We start from the raw sequence: 6118 nt of genomic DNA, 5'->3' as shown, positions 1-6118 counted from the left end.
ATGGGGGGGAGGGAGATGGAGAGTGATCCTGGGCGGGGCATTGGGGGAGGGGGAGGAGGGAGTGATCCTGGGCGGGGCATCGGGGGAGGGGGAGGAGGGAGTGATCCTGGGCGGGGCATTGGGGGAGGGGGTGGGGGAGGGGGATTGTAAGAATGGCAGGCCGGGATGGGCGGGGGTGAGGTGAGAATCGTTGCCTCGTGAGGTAATCGGAAACTTCCGGGGTGGAGGGGATTTGTAGGCCTCATGTGGGTAATGCGAGGCCTGTGGGATAGGGGGGATGGGAGCCCTCGGAAGTGGATTGGAGGCCTTGGGGGAGGTCTCCTATCATGGGGCGGGGGTGTGGGTGAGGCAGGGATGCTGGATCGGCACTTACCTCCTGGATCCAGCAGGTCTCGCCGTACTTTCGCAGGTTGATTCCCCGAGGCCTGAGAAACCCGACTAGCCAGGGTTACATTTGAAATGGAGGTTAAATCTGAGGCATGCCAGCCGCATTATAATATTTAAATGAACCCCCCACCTCCTATGAGCAGGTTGGCTGCAATCCCCCCGGGCCCGCCCACATTAAACCGGCAGTGGTCGGGGGAGGGGTGTTACTCCCTGTGGGGAAGGGTCTATCTCCTGTCAGATCCCCTCCCTCCCCAACAGCCCAGTGGCGATTGAGGACTTGCTGTGGGCACAAACCCAGCGCCCACCACCCCTTGGTACAGTTTGTTGTACCACCAACATGTTCACCCACCTGTCTCAGGGAATCCTCTCTTATCCTCAGTTTGGTGAAGCAGAAAGGAGAGTCCACAAAGAACTACGTGTACTTCAAAACCTAATATCCATCTGCAAGGAGTGGGTGGGCTGTGGGGAGCACTGTCTGTTTATTCTCTGTCACTATCAAACATGGCTGCAAACCCTCCCTTGGCCGATTTCTGCCTTTCTCAGTGTTTATTGTGTAATCTAACTTTCTACCAATAACCTTCATAAATAAGCTGCCTGTGGGCTAGAAATTGCCTGGAGATCGCCCGCGCCCGATCCCACGCGGTATTGGCGTGGTTGGGTCTTTCCCACGGCCGGAATGCTGCTGGTGCGCGCTCCCGAGGTTTTCGGACGGTCCATATCGACGGCGGCGATGCGGTGCGGGAGCGGAGCGCAGCGGGGCCAAAGTCGCGATCAGCTTTCCTGCATAAAGGGAAGCTGAACCGTTGTGTGACATGGTCGCAAACGCTTGTCTGCGCATTCTCCCGCCATTCTCCCGCCATTCCGGGGTCAAAGCTGACCCGCGCATGCACAGGCAACAGAAGGACCGCACTCAACAGTTTGAATCTGCAGAGGTTGGTGCGTCTCCGTGGGAGAGGGGCTGGGAGTGGAGGGGAGGGAGTCGGGGGGGAGGTGGGGAGGGAGTGGGGGGAGGGGAGAGTGAGGGGGGAGTGGGTGGGGGGGTGGGAGGGAGTGGGTGGGGGGTGAGGGAGAGAGTGGGTGGGGGGGGTGGGGCAGTGGGAGTGCGTGGGGTTTGGGGGGGAGTGAGTGGGGGGGAGGGGGAGAACGAATGAGTGGGGGGAGGGGAAGAGTGAGTGGGGGGAAGGGGAGAAAGAGTGAGTGGGGGGAGGGGGAGAACGAGTGAGTGGTGGGAGGGGGAGGGGGAGAGTGAGTGGGGGGGAGGGGGAGAACGAGTGAGAGTGGGGGGGAGGGGGAGAATGAGTGGGTGGGGGGAAGGGGGAGAACGAGTGGGTGGGGCGGGAGGGGGAGAACGAGTGAGTGGGGAGGGAGAACGAGTGAGTGGGGTGTGAGGGGGTGAGGGGGTGGGGGAGAACAAGTGAGTGAGGGGAGGGGGAGAACGAGTAAGTGGGGGGGAGGGGGAGAATGAGTGATTGGGTGTGGAGGGGGAGATGAGTGAGTGGGGGGGAGGGGGAGAACGAGTGAGTGGGGGTAGGGGGAGAACGAGTGAGTGGGGGAGGAGGGGGAGAACGAGTGAGTGGGGGAGGAGGGGGAGAACGAGTGAGTGGGGGTGGTGGGGGGGAACAAGTGAGTGGGGTGTGAGGGGGAGAGGGGGAGAATGAGTGAGTGGGGGGGGAGAACGAGAGGGGGTGGGAGGAGGGGGAGGATGAGTGAGTGGGGGAGGGAGAGGGGGAGAGTGAGTGGGGGGGAGAGGGACAACGAGTGAGTGGGGGGGAGAACGAGTGAGCCGGGGGTGGGGTGGGAGGGGGAGAACGAGTGAGTGGGGGAGGAGGGGGTGGGGGAGAACGAGTGAGTGCGGGGGAGGGGGAGAACGAGTCAGTGGGGGGAAGCAGAGAATGAGTGAGTGGGTGTGCAGGGGGAGAACGAGTGAGTGGGGGGGAGGGGGAGAACGAGTGAGTGGGGGAGGAGGGGGAGAATGAGTGAGTGGGGGTGGTGGGGAGAACGAGTGAGTAGGGGGAACAAGTGAGTGGGGTGTGGGGGGGAGGGGGAGAATGAGTGAGTAGGGGAGGGGGAGAACGAGTGGCGGGTGGGGGGAGGGGGAGAATGAGTGAGTGGGGGAGGGGGAGGGTGAGAGTGAGTGGGGGGAGGGGGAGATAGAGTGAGTGGGTGGAGGAGAACGAGTGAGTGGGGGTGGAGGGGGAGAACGAGTGAGTGGGGGGGAGTGGGTGGGGAGAACGAGTGAGTGGGGAGGGGGAGAACGAGTGAGTGGGGGTGAGGGGGGAGGGATAGAACGAGTGAGTGGTGGGGAGGGAGAACGAGTGAGTAGGGGGGAGTGGGAGAACGAGCGAGTGGGGGGTAGGGGGAGAACGAGTGAGCGGGGTGGAGGGGAGAACGAGTGAGAGGGGGGAGGGGGAGAACGAGTGAGTGGGGGGGAGGAGGAGAACGAGTGAGTGGGGGGGAGTGGGAGAACGAGTGAGTGGGGGAGGGGGAGAACGAGTGAGTAGGGGAGAAGGGGGAGAACGAGTGAGTGGGGGGAGTGGGAGAACGATTGAGTGGGGGGGAGAACGAGTGAGTGGGGGGGAGCGGGAGAACGAGTGAGTGGGGGGGAAGGGGAGAACGAGTGAGTGGAGGAGAATGGGTGGGGAGAACGAGTGAGTGGGGTGAGGGGGGAGGGATAGAACGAGTGTGGGGTGGGGAGGGGGAGAACGAGTGAGCGGGGGGAGGGGGAGAACGAGTGAGTGGAGGGGAGAACGAGTGAGTGGGGGGGAGGGGGAGAACGAGTGAGTAGGGGAGGAGGGGGAGAACGAGTGAGTGGGGGGGGATGAGTGAGTGGGGGAGGGGGAGAACAAGTGAGTGGGAGGAGGGGGAGAAAGTGTGAGTGGGGGGGAGAGGGAGAACGATTGAGTGGGGGGGAGAGAAAGAGTGAGTGGGAGGGAGGGGGAGAACGAGTGGATGGGGGTGGAGGGGGAGAACAAGTGAGTGAGGGTGGTGGGGGAGAACGAGTGAGTGGGGGGAGGGGAGAACGAGTGAGTGGGGGGGAGAACGAATGAGTGGGGGGAGGGGGAGAATGAGTGAGTGGGGGGGAGAACGAGTGAGTGCGGGGAGGGGAGAACGAGTGAGTGGGGGGGAGAACGAGTGAGTGAGGGGGGTGGGGGAGAACGAGTGGGTGGGGGTGAGGTGGAGAACGAGTGAGTGGGGGGAGGCGAGAACGAGTGAGTGGGGGGGAGAACGAATGAGTGGGGGGAGGGGGAGAATGAGTGAGTGGGGGGGAGAACGAGTGAGTGCGGGGAGGGGGAGAACGAGTGAGTGGGGGAGGGGAGAACGAATGAGTGGGAGGGGAGAACGAATGAGTGGGGGGGAGGGGGAGAATGAGTGAGTGGGGGGGAGAACGAGTGAGTGCGGGGAGGGGGAGAACGAGTGAGTGGGGGGAGGGGAGAACGAGTGAGTGGGGGGGAGAATGAATGAGTGGGGGGGTGGGGGAGAATGAGTGAGTGGAGGGGAGGGGGAGAACGAGTGAGTGCGGGGAGGGGGAGAATGGGGGGGGTGGGGGGAAGGGGGAGAACGAGTAATTGGGCGAGGGGGAGTACACGTGTGTGGGGGAGGAGGGTCAGAACGAGTGATTGGTGTGTGGGGCGAGAACGAGAGGTTGGGGGGAGGGGGAGAACGAGTGAGTGCGGGGGAGGGGGAGAACGAGTGAGTGGGTGTGGAGGAGGAGAACGAGTGAGTGGGGGGAGGGGGAGAACGAGTGAGTGGGGGGGAGGGGGAGAACGAGTGAGTGGGGGGGAGGGGGAGAACGAGTGAGTCGGTGTGGAGGAGGAGAACGAGTGAGTGGGGGGAGGGGGAGAACAAGTGAGTGGGGCGGGAGGGGGAGAACGAGTGAGTGGGTGTGGAGGAGGAGAACGAGTGAGTGGGGGGAGGGGGAGAACGAGTGAGTGGGGGGGAGGGGGAGAACGAGTGAGTGGGGGAGAGGGGGAAAACGAGTGAGTGGGGCGGGAGGGGGAGAACGAGTGAGTGGGGGGGAGGGCGAGAACGCGTGAGTAGGGGGGAAGAACGTGTGAGTGGGGGGGGAGTGGGAGAACGAGTGAGTGGGGGGGAGGTGGAGAACGAGTTAGTGGGGGAGGAGGGGGAGAACGAGTGAGTGGGGGAGGAGGGGGAGAACGAGTGAGTGGGGGAGGAGGGGGAGAACGAGTGAGTGGGGGTGGTGGGGGGGAACAAGTGAGTGGGGGGGGAGGGGGAGAATGAGTGATTGGGGGGGGGACGAGAGGGGGTGGGGGAGGGGGAGGATGAGTGAGTGGGGGAGGGAGAGGGGGAGAGTGAGTGGGGGGGAGAGGGAGAACGAGTGAGTGGGGGGGAGAACGAGTGAGTCGGGGGTGGGGTGGGAGGGGGAGAACGAGTGAGTGGGGGGGAGTGGGTGGGGAGAACGAGTGAGTGGGGATGGGGAGAACGAGTGAGTGGGGGGAAGGGGAGAATGAGTGAGTGGGTGTGGAGGGGGAGAACGAGTGAGTGGGGGGGAGGGGGTGATCGAATGAGTGGGGGGGAGGGGGAGAACGAGTGAGTGGGAGAGGAGGGAGAGATTGAGTGAGTGGGGGTGGTGGGGAGAACGAGTGAGTAGGGGGAACAAGTGAGTGGGGTGTGGGGGGAAGGGGGAGAATGAGTGAGTGGGGCAGGGGGAGGGGGAGAGTGAGTGGGGTGGAGGGGGTGAACGAGTGAGTGGGTGGAGGAGAACGAGTGAGTGGGGGGTGGAGGGGGAGAACGAGTGAGTGGGGGGGAGTGGGTGGGGAGAACGAGTGAGTGGGGAGGGGGAGAACGAGTGAGTGGGGGGAGGGGGAGAACGAGTGAGTATGGGAGGAGGGGGAGAACGAGTGAGTGGGGGGGAGTGGGAGAACGAGTGAGTGGGGGGGGAACGAGTGAGTGGGGGGAGGGGGAGAACGAGTGAGTGGGGGGGAGGGGGAGAACGAGTGAGTGGGGGAGAATGGGTGGGGCGAACGAGTGAGTGGGGTGAGGGGGGAGAGATAGAACGAGTGTGGGGTGGGGAGGGGGAGAACGAGTGAGCGGGGGGGAGGGGGAGAACGAGTGAGTGGGGGGGGAGAACGAGTGAGTGGGGGGGAGCGGGAGAACGAGTGAGTAGGGGAGGAGGGGGAGAACGAGTGAGTGGGGGGGGAGAATGAGTGAGTGGGGGAGGGGGAGAACAAGTGAGTGGGGGGAGGGGGAGAAAGAGTGAGTGGGGGGGAGAGGGAGAACGAGTGAGTGGGGGGGAGAGAAAGAGTGAGTGGGAGGGAGGGGGAGAACGAGTGGATGGGGGTGGAGGGGGAGAACGAGTGAGTGAGGGTGGTGGGGGAGAACGAGTGAGTGGGGGGAGGGGAGAGGACGAGTGAGTGGGGGGAGGGGAGAATGAGTGAGTGGGGGGAGAACGAGTGAGTGCGGGGAGGGGAGAACGAGTGAGTGGGGGGGAGAACGAGTGAGTGAGGGGGGTGGGGGAGAACGAGTGGGTGGGGGTGAGGGGGAGAACGAGTGAGTGGGGGAGGGGAGAACGAGTGAGTGGGGGGGGAGAACGAATGAGTGGGGGGGAGGGGTAGAATGAGTGAGTGGGGGAGGGGAGAACGAGTGAGTGGGGGGAGAACGAGAGAGTGAGGGGAAGAACGAATGAGTGGGGGGGAGGGGGAGAATGAGTGGGGCGAGGGGGAGAACGAGTGAGTGGGGGGAGAACGAGGGAGTGAGGGGGGTGTGGGAGAAC

The sequence above is a fragment of the Pristiophorus japonicus genome, unplaced genomic scaffold (genome assembly GCF_044704955.1).
Source record: "Pristiophorus japonicus isolate sPriJap1 unplaced genomic scaffold, sPriJap1.hap1 HAP1_SCAFFOLD_504, whole genome shotgun sequence".
Taxonomy (NCBI): domain Eukaryota; kingdom Metazoa; phylum Chordata; class Chondrichthyes; family Pristiophoridae; genus Pristiophorus; species Pristiophorus japonicus.
Note: the sequence above shows the minus strand (reverse complement) of the source record.